The sequence below is a fragment of the Meriones unguiculatus genome, chromosome 15, assembly GCF_030254825.1.
Source record: "Meriones unguiculatus strain TT.TT164.6M chromosome 15, Bangor_MerUng_6.1, whole genome shotgun sequence".
NCBI lineage: Eukaryota > Metazoa > Chordata > Mammalia > Rodentia > Muridae > Meriones > Meriones unguiculatus.
Window position 1 is genome coordinate 29649487 of NC_083362.1, and position 18480 is coordinate 29667966.

Here is an 18480-nt window from a genome sequence, read left to right on the forward strand (position 1 = left end):
GTTAGATTATTTATTTATTATAATTTATTCACTTTGTATCCCCTTCTGTAGCCCTCTCTCTCCCAGTCCCACCACCCTTCCTCTTCTACCCCATGCCCTTTCCCTAGTACCCTGAAAGGGGAGGTCCTCTTGTCCATCTATCAGACCCTAGTCAATCATGTCTCATTAATGCTGGCTGCACCATCCTCCTCTGTGGCTTGGTAGGCTGTACTCACCAGGGAGAGGTGATCAGAGAGCCTGCCACTGAGTTCATGTCAGAGACAGCTCCTGCACCCCTTACTAAGGAACTGACTTGGAAACTGAGCAGCTTATGGGCTTCTCTTGAGCAGAGGTCTGGATCCTCTCCATGCATGGTCCTTGGTTGGAGTATCGGTCTCTGCAGGTGCCCCCGAACCCAGGTTTCTTGTATCTGTTGTTCTACTTGTGGAGTTCCTGTCCCCTCCAGGTCTTTCCATCTCTCTTTTCTTCCATAAAGTTTCCAGCACTCTGCCCAAAGTTTGACCATGAGTCTCAGTATCTCCTTCCATACCTTGGTGGGTAGATTCCTTCAGAGGTCCTCTGTGGAAGGTTCCTGTCCTGTTCCTTTTCTTCTACTTCTGATGTCTATCTGTTGGCTATTCCGAATGAGGATTAAGCATCTTTCTTAGGGTCCTTCTTGTTTTTTAGCTTTCTTAGGACTATAGATTTTTTTGTTTTTGAGAGAGATTCTCTACTTATCCTTGATGGTCTGTACTTGCTTTGTAGACCTGCCTAGCCTAGAACTCAGAGACATCTGCCTGCTTCTGCTTCAAGAAGGGCTGGAATCAAAGGAGTGTCTCACGGTGTATAGATTGCAATTGATTTCAGGCTATTTTTAGAATTCTGATACTTCTGCACTCATAAGTATTCAAATTTTTTTCATTTTCTTTATCTGTGTCAGTTTCATAAAAAGGGTTTTATGTTAAAAAAAGAAAAAGGAAATTCAGCCTATGACTTATAATTCTACTACAAAATACTTCTGTACCTGAATTGCTTAAATGTGTCTGAGAAAAGGGATAACTTACCTTTGAGATATTCTCAGCTTGCTGAAGATATTAATCTACATATTATGTGCTATCTATAATGTGAACTCTAATTATTTTGGATTTTATTAGCATATTGAGTAAGAACAGCAGTTCAGTATTAATGACCTAATTGTGTTGCTGGGTAAAGTATATAGTGTACACACTCCAGAATGGATTTTGTCCATCAGTGTAATCCACCATATAAACAAACTAAAGAAGAAAAACCACATGCTCATCTCCTTAGATGCTGAAAAAGCATTTGACAAGCCCAGTGAAAGCAGTGCTAAGAGGAAAGTTCATAGTTCTAAATGCCTTCAAGAAGAAATTTGAAAAATTGCATACGAGGAACTTATAGCTCACCTGAATGCCCTAGGAATAAAAAGAAGCAGACACACCCAAGAGGAGTACAAGGCTGGAAATATTCAAGCTCAGGGTAGAAATCAATGAATTAGAAACAAATAAAACAATTCAAAAAATCAATGAAACCAAGAGCTGTTTCCTTGAGAAAACAAGAAGATAGAAAAGCCCTTGGCCAATCTAACTAAAAGGCAGAGAGAAACTGTCCAAATCAGCAAAATCAGAAATGAAAAGGGGACATAACTACAGACGGTGAAGTAATCTAAACAATCATTAGGTCTTAATACAAAAACCTATATGCCACAAAATTTGAAAATCTAAATGAAATGGACAATTTTCTTGATAGATTCCACTTACCAAAGCTAAATCAAGATCAGGCTGAAAGAAGGAAATAGAAACACTCATCAAAAGTCTCCATTCCTCCTCTTCTTCTGACCCTAGCCTATCAGGTCTATTCAGGACTGGCTGCATTTTCTTCCTCTGTGGCCAGGGGGACATGATCAGGGAGCCAGCCACTGAGTTCATGCCCCTGCTTCCCTTACTAAGGAACTTATTTGAACAATGAGTCTATGGGCTACATCTGAGCAGGGGTTCTAAGTCCTCTCCATGCTTGGTCCATTGTTGGGGTACCAGTTTCTGGAGGGACCCCAGGGCCCAGTTTTTTAAAAGCTCTGTTGGTCTCCTTTTGGAGCTCCTGTCCCCTCCAGGTTCTTCTCTCTCCCCCTTCTTTCATAAAATTCCATGAAAAATGACCAAATTTGGCTATGAGTCTCAGCCTCTGCTTTGATACCTCAGTTAGTGGAGTCTTTCAGCGGCCCTCTGTGGTAGGCTCCTGTCCTGTTCCCTGCTTTCTCCTGTTTACAATGCTATCACTTTTGTCCTTCTAAACAAGGATTAAACATCTTCGCTAGGGTCTTCCTTGTTGTTTATCTTCTTTAGTAGTATAGATTTTAGGATGTTTATCCTATAACGGTGGGATTGGGAGGAGATGAGAGAAGCAGCCAGAGCCAGGATACAAAGTGAATAAATAATAATAATTAATAAATAAAAAAGGCAAAAAAACCCTAGGGAACCACATAATAGAAAAAAATGAATTGTTTGTCTTTCTGAGCCTGGATCATCTCCCTTAATATCATGTTTCCTAGTTCCATTCATTTTCCTGGAAATTTCATAATTTTGTTTTTCCTGTGGCTGAATAAAATTCTGTCAATCACCTAAAAAAAAAAGTCTCCCTTCCAAAAAAAGCCTAAGGCCAGATGGTTTCAGTGCAGAATTTCACCAGATGTTCAGAGAACTGCTAACTTCAATTCTCTTCAAACTAATCCACAAAATATAAACAGAAGGTACATTACCAAACTCATTCTATGAATCCACAGTCACCTTGATACCTAAACCACACAAAGACCCAAGAAAAAAAGAGAACTTCAGACCTATCCTTCTTATGAACATTGATGCAAAAATACTCAATAAAATACTTACAAACCAAATCCAAGAACTCATAAAAGATATCATTCATCATTACCAAGTAGGCTTCATCCCAGGTATGCAAGGGTGGTTCAACATACAAAAATCCATCAATGTAATCCACCATATAAACAAACCGAAGAAAAAAAACCACATGATCATCTCCTTAGATGCTGAAAAAGCATTTAACAAGCCCAACATCCATTCACGTTTAAAGTCTTGGAGAGATCAGGAATATAAGGCACATACCGAAATATAGTAAAGGCAATATACAGCAAGCCTATGGCTAATATCAAACTCAATGGAGAGAAACTTAAATCAGTGCCCCTGAAATCAGGGACAAGACAAGGCTGCCCACTCTCTCCATATTTCATCGACAGAGTACTTGAAGTCCTAGCTAGAACAATAAGACAACTAAAGGAGATCAAGGGGATACAAATTGGAAAGGAAGAGGTCAAACTATCACTATTCGCAGATGATATGATAGTATACATGAGTGATCCCAAAAATTCAACCAGAGAACTCCTTCAGCTGATAAACACCTTCAGCAAAGTGGCTGGATACAAAATTAACTCAAAAAAATCAGTAGCCCTCCTGTATACAAAAGAAAAAAGGGCTGAGAAAGAAATTAGGGAAACAACACCCTTCACAATAGCCACAAATGACATAAGGTACCTCGGAGTAACCCTAACCAAGGAAGGCAAAGACTTATATGAAAAAAATTTCAAATCTCTGAAGAAAGAACTAGAAGAAGATATGAGAAGATAGAAAGATCTCCCATGCTCATGGCTTGGTAGGATTAACATAGTAAAAATGGCCATCTTACCAAAAGCAATCTACAGATTCAATGCAATGCCCATCAAATTACCAACACAATTCTTTACAGACCTGGAAAGAAAAATTCTCTACTTCATATGGAATCACAAGAAACCCAGAATTGCTAAAACAATCCTCTACAATAAAAGATCTTCTGGAGGTATCTCCATCCCTGATCTTAAGTTGTACTATAGAGCAACAGTTTTAAAAACTGCATGGTACTGGCATAGAAACAGAATGGTGGATCAATGGAACCGAACAGAGGACCCAGAAATAAACCCACACACTTATGGACACCTGATCTTTGACAAAGACGCCAAAACCATATAATGGAAAAAGATAGCATCTTCAACAAATGGTGCTGGTCCAACTGGATGTCTACATGTAGAAAAATGAAAATAGATCCATACTTATCACCCTGCACAAAACTGAAGTCCAAGTGGATCAAAGACCTCAACATGAAACCAGACACATTAAATAGGCTTGAAATAAAAGTGGGGAATACCCTAGAACTCATTGGTACAGGGAAAAACTTCATGAAAAGAACACCACAGGCTCTAAGAGCAACAATCAATAAATGGGACCTCATGAAGCTGAAAAGCTTTTGAAAAGCAAAGGACACCATCATCAAAACAAAGCAACCTCCTACAGATTGGGAAAGAATCTTCACCAACCCTTCATCTGACAGAGGACTCATATTCAGTATATATAAAGAACTAAAGAACCTGAAAAGCAGCAGACCGAGTAACCCACTTAAAAAATGGGGAACAGAGCTAAACAGAGAATTCTCTGTAGAGGAATACCGAATGGCAGAGAAGCACTTAAAGAAATGCTCAACCTCACTAGCCATTAGGGAAATGCAAATCAAAACAACCCTGAGATTTCAACTTACACCCATGAGAATGGCCAAGATCAAAAACTCAAGTGACAACACATGCTGGAGAGGTTGTGGAGAAAGAAGAACCCTTCTCCACTGCTGGTGGGAATGTAAACTGGTACAACCACTCTGGAAATCAATCTGGCGTTTTCTCAGACAACTAGGAATAGTGCTTCCCCAAGATCCAGCCATACCACTCCTAGGCATATATCCAAAAGAGGCTCAAGCACACAAAAAGGAAATTTGCTCAACCATGTTTGTAGCAGCTTTATTTGTAATAGCCAGAAGCTGGAAACAACCCAGATGCCCCTCAACTGAAGAATGGATGCAGAAATTGTGGTACATCTACACAATGGAATATTACTCAGCAATGAAAAATAAGGAAATCATGAAATTTGCAGGTAAATGGTGGGATCTGGAAAGGATCATCCTGAGTGAGTTGTCCCAGAAGCAAAAAGACACACATGGTATATACTCACTCATATAGACATACAACATAGAACAAACCCACTAAAACCTGTGCATCTAAAGAAACTAAGCAAGAGAGAGGACCCTAACTAAAATGTCCAATCCCCATCCAGAAAGGCAAAGAGGATGGACATCAGAAGAAGAAGAAAACAGGAAACAACCTAGGAACCTACCAGAGAGGGCCTCTGAAAGCCTCTGCCCTTCAGACTATCAAAGCAGATGCTGAGCCTGATGGGCAACTGTTGGGCAGAGTGAATGGAATTTTAGGTAAGAACTGGGAAATAGTAAGAGCTGGAGAGGACAGGGTCTCCACAAGGAGAGCAACAGAACAAGAAAATTTGAACACAGGGAACTTCCCAGAGACTCATACTCCAACCAAGGACTATTCATAGAGATAACCCAGAACCCCTGCAGAGATGTAGCCCAGGGCAGTTCAGAGTCCAATTGGGTTACATAGTAATGTGAAGAGGGACGGCCTCTGACATGAACTGACTGGCCTGCTCTTTAGTCACCTCCTCCTGAGGGGGAGCAGCCTTACCAGGCCATAGTAGAGGACAATTCGGCCACTTTTGATGTGAACTGATGGACTAAGATCAGAAAGGAGAGGAGAACCTCCCCTATCAGTGGACTTGGGGAGTGGCATGCATGCAGAGGGAGGAGGGAGGGTGGGATTGGGAGGGGAGGGCGGGGCTTATGGGGGGATGCAGAATGAATAAAGTATAATTGATGTAAAATTTAAAAAAAAAGGGAAAAAATAATTTAAGAACCTTAAATAACTTTCAAATTGGAGGAAAACATGGAGTTAGTCAATTTACATGGAGCAATGGTCTCCTGAACCTAATCAGACCTCGGACACCACCACTGCTAGTTCTAGAACTGATGCAGGATGTTCCAACGAGGGGGTTAAGGCTTCTCATAATATTTCCTATAAGCCCACACCTGTTTGTTTATATCCCCTATTTTTATTCATTATTAGCCAGATAGAGCCAAGTAATTGTGGTAATGATACTTGCTTTTTAGCCCAATGCTGTAATGCTAGTAAATTTACTAGCTAGTTACTCACATGCCTCGCTGGGTGCCTGTGCCCGTTGATGCCCTCATGCTATGACTCTCTTCAGACAGAAAAGGGATCCTGGAATTACGGCTGCCATTGTTACTGCCATCTCATTGGCGGCTGTTGGAGCTACCACCACGGCATTAGCCATGAGTCATACTGGGCAGACTGCTCAGACCCTGAATAACCTTTTAGCCAATGTAGCTCATGCCTTAGATGTACAAAAAGGAATTAATGCTCAACTAAAAGGAGGTTTGATGGTGTTCAATCAGAGGATTGACCTCGTACAGGAGCAAATTGATACCCTATGGCAAATCACTCAACTTGGCTGTCAATGAAAGTATGGTGGACTTTGAGTCACTAGCATACAACATGAGAATTTTCCCTGTGCTGCAAATCTGTCTAAACAATTGTCTAGCTATATTTTAGGTAATTGGACTGGAGAATTCGATACTACGATGGAGCAGCTGAGAGTGGCCATTGTCATGGTAAATTCTACCAGAGTGGACGCAGGACTAGCCACAGGATTATCATCATGGATTGCTGCAGCCATGAATCATCTGAAGGAATGGGCGGGCATGGGAGTGTTAGCAGGCCTTCTGGTGTTGGTCACCTTGGTTTGCCTGTGGTATATATGCAAGATTAGAGTCTCACAACAGCGTAATGCAGCCATGACCATTCAGGCCTTTACAGCCATTGAAACAGGACAGTCTCCCCAAGCATGGTTGGGTACCATAAAAAGCCAAAATGTTACGCTCAGGATGCGAGGCTAAGCACTGCACTCAGGGTCAGCAGCTTTGGACCCAGAGAAGAGCATGTCTGATTGCATGCGGGTTGATGCCCAGGTCCCGCCTCTGAGAAAAAGGTATCAGACGGGTCTGATGCTCTTTGGGTGGATGACACCTAAATGAACATCAGTACAAAGTCCCAATTTATTTCTAATATCAGAGATCAGACCTCTACTCTTGCCTGATGTGTCCAAAACAAAAAGGGGGAACTGTAGAGAGCTGCGTAATGCCCCGCCTGAAAGATGGAGCTGGTTTCTGCCTTCTACCTTCCCGATGGTGAGTGCTCTCTGTCACAAACAACTCCACATTTGGCTAAGGCTGAGGATCTGGCTTGCTTCCATGTATGTGGACCTATCTGCATTGCCCACGTGGCATGCTGAGGTTGGCTACCCAGGGGATATTTAAAGTGGGCTGGCTTTACCCAGGGTCAGATGATTGTTCAAGGTTCCTGAATAAACTGCATTGAAAAAAATAAATAAATAAAATAAAATAAAAATAAATTAAAAAAGAAAACCTTCTACTGATATTTCGGTCAGCTCACACAATTTCTGACTTTTCTAAATTCTTCCCCTTATATATAGCTTTTACTCATCATCAAAGAAGCTTGAAGCAAAGAAGCTTCAAGCAGGTAAAAAATACTACTGCGATCCACTATTGGTTAAAATGAAGAGAATGAGGACCCAGTATGCCCAGCCCTAACTGATATGTGGACAAACAACCACTATACCCAAGGCTCAGGACGCATCTGTGAAGGAGGAAGGCAGATTCTAAGAATCAGAGACCTAGTCAATATCCTTGATACATAGCAAGGAAGATACATCCAACAACCTTCAAATGTAAAAGTTTTTTTTTTTTTATTTTCTCAGATGAGGAATTGAGATGAGAGTAGTTCCTAAGCCTTTCTAGATTTTTCTGAACTCTCACTGACTGATTCAACTCAGTCGCTTTGGCCTAAACATCTCTTCAAGCTGTCTTATCTTGGATTCTGACTATCCAAGGAAAGGAGAAAGAAAGAATAAAGAAAGAAAAAACACACTCTCTCTCCTTGTAGTCCTTTTAAATAGCCTCTCTTTCCTGTCCTATTCTTGTGAGAGTTGAGTGTACTCCCTTACGAATTCTATCAAATATTTCTCTGATTTAGCACTTTTTCTGCTCCTGAAACTCTCATTCTGTTTCTGTTGTTTTCTTCTGTAAACTAACCTTACCACCATTGTTTTAGGATTAAATATGTATACTAAAGGCTTATCTGTATTCCAACCAGATCATGCTGTAATCCAGAGGATGTCTGCATTCCTGCTGGATCACGTAGACCACAAATACCCTGAAAATCTTAGGATGTGATTCCTTGTTTGAGCAGTCATGTTGCAGGGTTAAAATTCCTTTACACTCTACAATATGGTTACCCAAAGTAGAATGGCACAATGACACCAGCTGACATGTCAATATGGATGGAGAAAATTCCACAAGAACATAGCCTTATCCAAAGAGCTACATATGATAATGGCTGCTGATAGAGAAATCATCAGTTCTATGCACATATAACCTTTTCTGATCCTAATTTAGCAACCCTAGAAAAAGTCACATATAAGCAATGTTAAATAGAATCAATAGTTTGTTATACACACACACATAAACATACACATAGTTTGTATATATATATATATATACAATATATGGTGTTGTGAATTTGGAATGGAGGTGGGACATGAAAAAACGTAGAGAAGGGAAGGTGTTGCTAGAAGTATGTAGGTACAGTGCTCATGTATAATGTTTCAAAATAAATTCAATGTTGAAAATTTATAATATATGCTGAATAAAAATTCATACCATGTACAGTTTAGTATTATTTAAATGCATTTGTGAGTTTGTAAAAAATAAATATCAAATAAAAATATGATACTCTAAAATAAGGACATAAGTACCAGCAAATATATAGATTTTTTTTAATGTGAAAATAATAAAAGTAAATCTTCCTCTCCATAAAGACAATAAGAAACAAATTGTAGTTAGTAAATAATTTGTTGTGGAAACTTACAACAATTTTTGACAAAACATTTATATCATTTGATCACTGATCATACAATAAGGTAAAAGTAAATAAGTTTGGAGTCATTTTTGTAGAACAGACATGTACACTTTTCTAATTTTCATTAAATAATAATGCTGTTTCCCATAAAATATTAAAAACGAAAACACCAAACCTTTCAAACTAAATTGTTGGGTTATCATGTGTATCCTTGGGCTTCAAGTGTTTCCTGACTGAATGAAGAGAGCACAGTACAAGGTCTAATGATGGAAGAATAGAAACAGCAGATCTCGAAGTCAAATAATTGATAGGTCAAACACAACAAAAGGTCCTCTCTCTATGAATATTCTAGGGTATAAATTCACAGATAGCTAGAAAATTGACCAGGTTGTAGCTTTATCTCCTTTAACTATTAATTTTCAGTGCAGTCTTGGAAAGAGAACAAGTCATTTCTCTAATATTAATGGAACACACCTTTGCAGTGTTACTGGCCATAAAACTTTGGATGTTAAATAAGTATAATGAGGATTCTAATCTACTACAACTCCAGTACTGAATAAAATATAAACAGGTAGTCAATTATGTAATAAATGGTATAAATATGAGGTCAAAAGTTGTCTCAACAAATTTGAAGTGATCTGGTCTTTCAGAGGACCAGAGTTTATTTTCCAACTCCTAGGTCAGGTGGATCATACTGCCTGAAGCAGTTACACATGAAAATAGTAAATTTTAAAAAAAGTGACTTTTTTTCCAGGTTACAGCTTCAGGGAATCTGACACTTTTCCTTGCACCATCTAGAACCACCATACACAAAACATAACTTCACAGACAAATGCATACAGACACATGCACAAACACTCACACAAACACAAATTACAATAAAATAATATGACTATGAAATAGTGGAATGAATAGGTTTATTCCAAAATTGGACACAAAATAAACAAAATATTTTGAGTGTCATAAAGCTCAGTATAATTGCTAAAATATTCACAAAATGAAGTATATACATATATGCATATATAATCTGCAAATTTATGTAACTGAAATATGTTCTTAGCAGTGTCACAGATGGTGTGTATGAGACAGATGAGTAGAAAGAGCTAGGATTTTCAGGAAATCTCTCTCTTCCCATAGTATAAAAGATTGTGTTAATCCTGCCAAGCCATGAACATGGGAGATCTTTCCATCTTCTCATATCTTCTTCTAATTCATTCTTCAGAGACTTGACATTTTTTTTCATACAAGTCTTTGACTTCTTTGGTTAGGGTTACTACGAGGTACCTTATGTCATTTGTGGCTATTGTGAAGGGTGTTGTTTCCCTAATTTCTTTCTCACCCCTTGTCTTTTGTATACAAGAGGGCTACTGATTTTTGTGAGTTAATTTTGCATCCGGCCACTTTGCTGAAAGTGTTTATCAGCTGTAGGAGTTCCCTAGTAGAGTTTTTGGGGTCACTCACATATACTATCATATCATCTGCAAATAGTGATAATTTGACTTCTTCCTTTCCAATTTGTATCCCCTTGATCTCCTTCAACTGTCTTATTGTTCTAGCAAGGACTTCCACAACTATGTTGAAGAGATATGGAGAGAGTGGGCAGCCTTGTCTTGTCCCTGATTTCAGTGGGATTGTTTTAAGTTTCTCTCCGTTCAGTTTGATGTTGACTATAGGCTTGCTGTATATCGCCTTTACTATGTTTAGATATGTACCTTGTATCCCTGATCTCTCCAATACTTTAAACATGAATGGATGTTGGATTTTGTCAAATGGCCATCTTACCAAAAGCAATCTACAGATTCAATGGAATTCCCATCAAATTACCAACACAATTATTTACAGACCTGGAAAGAAAAATTCTCAACTTCATATGGAATAACAAGAAACCCAGAATTGCTAAAACAATCCTCTACAATAAAAGATCTTCTGGAGATATCTTCATCCCTAATCTTCAGTTGTACTATAGAGCAACAGTTTTAAAAACTGCATGGTACTGGCATAGAAACAGATTGGTGGATCAATGGAACCGAACAGAGGACCCAGAAATAAACCCACACACTTATGGACACCTGATCTTTGACAAAGACGCCAAAACCATACAATGGAAAAAGATAGCATCTTCAACAAATGATGCTGGTCCAACTGGATGTCTACATGTAGAAAAATGAAAATAGATCCATACTTACCACCCTGCACAAAACTGAAGTCCAAGTGGATCAAAGACCTCAACATAAAACCAGACACATTAAATCGGCTAGAAAAAAAAGTGGGGAATACCCTAGAACTCATTGGTACAGGTGAAAACTTCCTGAACAGAACACCAACAGCACAGGCTCTAAAAGCAACAATCAATAAATGGAACCTCATGAAACTGAAAAGCTTCTGCAAAGCAAAGGACACCATCATCAAAACAAAGCGACTGCCTACAGATTGGGAAAGAATCTTCACCAACCCTTTATCTGACAGAGGACTAATATCCAGTATATATAAAGAACGAAAGAAGCTGAAAAGCAGCAAACCAAGTAATCCACTTAAAAAATGGGGAACAGAGCTAAACAGAGAATTCTCTGTAGAGGAATATTGAATGGGAGAGAAGCACTTAAAGAAATGCTCACCCTCATTAACCTTTAGGGAAATGCAAATCAAAACAACCCTGAGATTTCACCTTACACCCATGAGAATGGTCAAGATCAAAAACTCAAGTGACAACACATGCTGGAGAGATTGTGGGGAAAGGGGAACCCTTCTCCACTGCTGGTGGGAATGTAAACTTGTCCAACCACTCTGGAAATCAATCTGGTGCCTTCTCAGACAACTAGGAATAGTGTTTCCCCAAGATCCAGCCATACCACTCCTAGGCATATATCCAAAAGTGGTTCAAGTACACAAAAAGGACATTTGCTCAACCATATTTGTAGCAGCTTTATTTGTAATAACCAGAAGCTGGAAACAACCCAGATGCCCCTCAACTGAAGAATGGATGCAGAAATTGTTGTACATCTATACAATGGAATATTACTCAGCAATGAAAAATAAGGAAATCATGAAATTTGCAGGTAAATGGTGGGACCTGGAAAGGATCATTCTGAGTGAGTTGTCCCAGAAGCAAAAAGACACACACAGTATATACTCACTCATATAGACATACAACACAGGACAAACCCACTAAAATCTGTGCATTTAAAGAAACTAAGCAAGAGAGAGGACCCTAACTAAAATGCTCAATCCCCATCCTGAAAGGCAAAGAGGATGGACATCAGAAGAAAAAGAAAACAGGAAACAATCTAGGAACCTTCTACAGAGGGCTTCTGAAAGCCAGAAGAAGAAAACAGGAAACAAACTAGGAACCTACCACAGAGGGTCTCTGAAAGCCTCTGCTCTGCAGACTATCAAAGCAGATTCTGAGCCTGATGGCCAACTGTTGGGCAGAGTGAAAAGAATTTTATGTAAGAAGTGGGAAATAGTAAGAGCTGGAGAGGACAGGGTCTCCACAAGGAGAGCAACAGAACAAGAAAATTTGAACACAGGGAACTTCCCAGAGACTCATACTCCAACCAAGGACTATTCATGGAGATAACCTAGAACCCCTGCACAGATGTAGCCCATGGCAGTTCAATGTCCAAGTGGGTTACATAGTAATGGGTAGAGGGACTGCCTCTGACATAATCTGATTGGCCTGCTCTTTGATCACCTCCCCCTGAGGGGGAGCAGCCTTACCAGGCCACAGTAGAGGACAATGCAACCACTTTTGATGAGAACTGATAGACTAAGATCAGAAAGGAGAGGAGAACCTCCCCTACCAGTGGACTTGGGGAGGGGCATGCATGCAGAAAGGGGAGGCAGGGTGGGATTGGCAGGGGAGGAGGGAGGGGCTTATGGGGGGATACAACATGAATAAAGTATAATTAATAAAAAATTTAAAAAAAAAGAAGTTAAACAGCAAAAAAAAAAAAAAAAGACTGTTCCCAATAGCTCTGACATTCCATCCACAGAGCTTACAGATTCGCAAAGTATGATAAATATATTTGTGGGAGAGGATGAAAGTCATAAAGCATGGAGTGCCAAAACAACAACAACAACAATAAAAGAAGGCATTTTTTTCTCATTTTCAAGTGTAACTGCTTTAGGAGTTACATAAACATGCCAGCAATAATATGAAAGGAATAGGAATAATTGGGAATAATAAGGAATAATAAGGAAGGTATGATCTTGCAACATGAAACTTTACTGCTTTTAAGTCCGGGGCAAAACAAACCAATTTGTTTGCTAAAATATCAAAAGATGGCCTCTATTTTTTTTTGTTCATTTCTTCTCTATTTGCTTGTACTTGTGCCTTTGCATGTTCCTCTATTTGTTTGATTATGTTTACTTGTATTTCTTTGATAGTTTTTTCTGTTTCCTCTTTTTGTGCCTCTAATAACGGAATCATTTTTCTGTTTTTCTGAAGAATAGATACTTTAATATCTATTGATTTTGGGGGTTGGTGGTAAAGCCATGATGTCCTGATTTATTTTTGGATGTGTACCTATGCCAGCTTCTAGCCATCTGCTTATCTGTAACCGTCGGTGTTTGTTCCTGGAGTTTGTACTTCTGACTGGATACATATGTCTCTGGAGTGTGGTTTACTCTTTAGGAAGATGAGCGAGGTCACCTCATTCAAGTTTGGATGTTGGTGATTCAGCTGCTGCGAAGGGAGGAAGGTTGCATGCACATGTGCACAAGCGAGGGAATGTGTGAAAGTGTGTGCCTTGAAGGACCAGGTACTAGTGCATGTAGATGCATGGAAGGTTGGAGATTAAGTGCATTAGTAGTCCTGTTGAGGTTTGCAGGTACTGTGAGCATGCACACGTGCCCTGAATGCCTCTGTCGCCTACATGTCTGTCTTATGTCCTCCAGGCACTCATATCTGTCTAAATTGCACCATTTTGGTTCTAAGAATTGTTTAGAACAAGGAATTGAATGTTGAGAATGCCACTCATATTGTTTTCCTCTGAAATCATTTACCATGTGTTTCCATAGTTCATATTTTTCTCAGCATTATTTTCTTCCAAGCTTTTATTATGACTTTTGAGTAATCCACACTTATATAAAGTCCAGAATCTTCATTCCTCCAAAAAGGAGTATATCATAGAAGTAACACATGCCCTAGTAGCAATTTCTGTATTATACATTTCTAGTGTATAAGCTTTCTCTGCCTCTCTAAGATAGCAGGCTTTTATCCCAGCAACTGGCTCTGGATTCTTTTTGGTAAAATTCAATGCTTGAAAGCGGGAAGCTGTAGGAGATATTTTTGTTATTTCTCTTTTGTTTATTATTTTTATTTTAATTTTTTCACAATTTATTCATTATATATCCTGTTTGAAACCATCATGGAAAGAAAGAAATCCACATTCAAACAGATGAAGAAAATGGTGCAAGGAATGAAAACAGAATTGTAATCAATAAAGAAAACACAAACAGAGAAAAGCCTGGAGCTGGAGAACTTAGAGAAGAGATCTTGAATCACAAAGGTAAGCATCACCAACAGAATACAAGAAATGGAAGAGAGAATCTCAGGCACTGAAGATTCAATTGCAGATATTGATACAACTCTCAAAGAAAAAAATAATTGCTCATTGTGGAGCTCCTGTCCTCTCCAGGTCATATTAACTCCCCCTTCTTTCATATGATTCCCTGTACTCTGCCAAATGTTTGGTTATGAGTCTCAGTATCTGCTTTGATACACTGCTAGGAAGAGTCTTTCAGAGGCCCTCTGTGTGAGGTTACTGTCCTGTTTTCTCCTACATCGAATGTCCATCCATTTTCTTTCTAAGTAAGGATTGATCATCTTACCCCAGGTCCTCTTTCTTGTTTATCTTCTTTAAGTGTATAGATTTCATTATGTTTATCATATCTTATAGGTCTAAATAAGTGAGTATATACCTTTTGTGTCTTTCTTCTTCTGGGATACCTCACTCACAATGATCTTTTCTAGATCCCACCATATGCCTACAAATTTCATTTATCTGGACACAGGGGTCTTATATGAGACTGTTTCTCCAACCAAGGGCTATGTATGGATATAACCTAGAACCTCTGCTCGGTTGTAGCCCATGGTAGCTCAGTATCCAAGTGGGTTTCTGTATTAAGGGAAACAGGAACTATCTCTGACATGAACTCAATGGCAAGCTCTTTGACCTCCCCAACCCCATGGGAGGAGCAGCCCTCCTAGGCCACAGAGGAGGACTTGTAGTCAGTCCTGAAGATACCTGATAAAACAGGGTCAGATGAAAGGGAAGGAGGACATCCCCTATCAGTAGACTTGGAAAGGGGCAGGGAGGAAGTGAGGGAGGGTGGGTGGGATTAGGAGGAAATGAGGGAGTGGAATTCAGCTGGAATAAAAGTCAATAAAATTTAACTAAAAAAAATAAATATTAACAATTTAAAAAATAAAATAAAATCAGAAAAGTTCCAAACGCAAAACATCACAAGAAATCGAAAGATGAAAAGATCAAATGTAAGAATAATAGCAATAGAAGAAATAAGATTCCAGGCTCCCAGGTACAGAAAATATTTTCAAGAAAATCATAGAAGAAATTTTTTCAACTTAAAGAAAGAGATATCCTTAAACATACAAGAGGCTTACAGAACACCAAATAGACTAGACCAGAAAAGAAACTCCTTAGGTCACATAATGTTCAAAACACAAAATCTACAGAAAAAAAAAAGAGAAAAAAGTATTAAAAGCAGAAAGGGAAAAAGGCCAAGTAACATATAAAGTAGACCTATCAGAATCACACCAGCCATCTCATCAGAAACTATAAAAGCTAGAAGAGCCTTAGCAGATGTCATGTAGACTTTAAGAGACCACAGATGCCAACCCAGACTGGTATACCCAGCAAAGCTTTCAATCAACATAGATGGAGAAAACAAACTCTTCCAAGACATAACTAAACTTAAACAATATCTACACAGCAACCCAGCCCTACAGAAAATATTGGAAGGAAAACTCCAATCTAAAGAAATCAACTACACCTAAGAATACATAGGATATAGATACCATCACAACAAAAATATCAAAAGAAAACAAGCACACAAACAATACCACCTCCAACTCCACAATAAATGGAACTAACTTTCATTGGTTACTATTATTTATCAACATCAACGGACTCAACTCTCAAATAAAGAGACACAGACCAACAGATTCGTTGCAGAAACACGATCCAATATTCTGTGGCAAACAAGAAATATACCTCTGCAACAAAGATAAAAATTACCTCGGAATAAAGGTCTGGAAAAAAGGTTTTCAAGCATACAGACTCAGAAAATAACCCAGAGTAGCTTTCCTAATTTCTAATAATATAGATTTTCAACCAAATTATCAAAAAAGATGAGGAGGGACACTTCATTCTCATCAAAGGAAAAATCCATCAGGGGGACACAAAAATCCTGAACATCTATGCTTCAAATACTAGAGTAACTGCATTTGAAAGCAAAGCATTAATAAAGCTTAAATTACACATTAATCCTAACACTTTAATAGTGGAGGACTTCAACACTCCACTCTCACCAAGGGACAGACCATCGAGACAGAAACTAAATGACAATTTAGGGTAACAATGACAATTACAGTGGTCCGAAATCAAATGGTTCTAATAGATGTCTAACAAACTTTTCACGCAAACTCAAAAGAGTATACCTTCTTCTCAGCTGCTCACAGAACCTTCTCTAATATTGTCCATATAGTCAGACATAGGGCAAGTCTCAAAAGACACAAGAAGACTAAAATAATCCCTTGTATCCTATTAGACAACCATGGCCTAAAACTAGACCATAACAACAACAGAAAAAAAAAATCTTACATACAAATGGAAACTAAACAACTCTCTACTCAATGACAACTGAGTCAGGGAAGACATAAAAAAAAAAAAATGAAATTGGAGCCTTCCTGAAATTCAATGCCAATGAAGGCAAACTTACCAAAACATATTGGGCACAATGAAAACAATGAAAAGAGGAAACCTCTTAGCACTAAATGCCTTTAGAAGGAAGTTTGAGACAATTCACACAAAAAATTTAATAGCACACCTACAAGCCCTGGGGGGGGGGGGGGAGAAGCAGACACACCCAGGCAGAGTAGACAACTGAAAATAATCAAACTCAGAGCTGAACTCAATAAATTAGCAACAAAGAATCAATGAATCCAAGAGCTGGTTCTTCAAGAAAATAAACAAGACAGAAAAGCTCTTAGTCAAACTAACTAAAAGACAAAGAGAAACTATCCAAATAAGCAAAATCAGAAACAAAAAGACACTAAGGAAATCCAATCATTAGGTCTTACTGCAAAAGCCTAAAACACAAAATTTGAAAATCTAAATGAAATGGACAATTAGCTTGATAGATCCTATTTACCAAAATTAAATCATAATCAGGTAAATAGATTAAATAGTCCTATATCCCCCAAGGAAATAAAATCAGTCATCAAAACTCTCCTTTCCAAAAAGCTTTTTTTTATTTTTATTTTTATTTTTTGCAGAATTCTACCAGACCTTCAAAGAAGAGCTAACTCCAATTCTCTTCAATCTATTCCACAAAAAAAGATACAGAAGGAATATTACCAAACTCATTCTATGAAGCCACAGTCACCTAGGTACCCAAACCATAAAAAGACCCCAAAAAAGAACTTCTGACCTATCTCTCTTATTAACACTGATATAAAAATACTCAACAAAATACTTGCAAACCGAATCAAAAAACACATAAAAGATATTATCCACAATGTCAAAGTAAGCTTCATTCAGGAATACAGGGGTAGTTCAATATATGGAAATCCATCAATGTGATCCACCATGAAAAAGAAAAAAAAAACATATGATCATCTCTTTAGATGCCAAAAAAAAAAAAAACCCACAAAAAACACAACAACAACAAAAGACATTTGACAAAATCCAACACCCATTCATGTTTAAAGTCTTGGAGTGATCAGGGATGCAAGTTACATACCTAAATGTAGTAAAGACAATCTCTATTAAACCTATAGTTAACATCAAACTAAACAGAGAGAAACTTAAATCAATCCCACTGAAATCAGGGACAAGACAAGGCTGCCCATTCTCTCCATATCTCTTCAACATAGTACTTCTAGTCCTAGCTAGAACAATAAGACAACTAACGGAGATCAAGGGGATACAAATAGGAAAGAAGAAGTCAAATCATTACTATTTGCAGAAGATATGGTAGTATACATGAGTGACCCCAAAGATTCAACGAGAAAACTCCTTCAGCTGATTAACACCTTCAGCAAAGTGACTGGATATAAAATGAACTAAAAAAAATCAGTAGCCCTCCTGTAAATGAAAGACAAAAGGACTGAGAAAGAAATTATGGTAACTACACCCTTCATAATAGCTGCAAATAACATAAAGTTCTTGGTAAGACTCTCACCAAGCAAGTGAAAAACCTGTATGAAACAAACTTCAAGTCTTTCAAGAAAGAAATTTAAGAAGTTGGAAAGATCTCCCATGGTCATGGATCTAGTATTAAAATAGTGAAAATGCACATCTTGCCAAAATCAATCTACAGATTCAATGCAATTCCCATTAAAA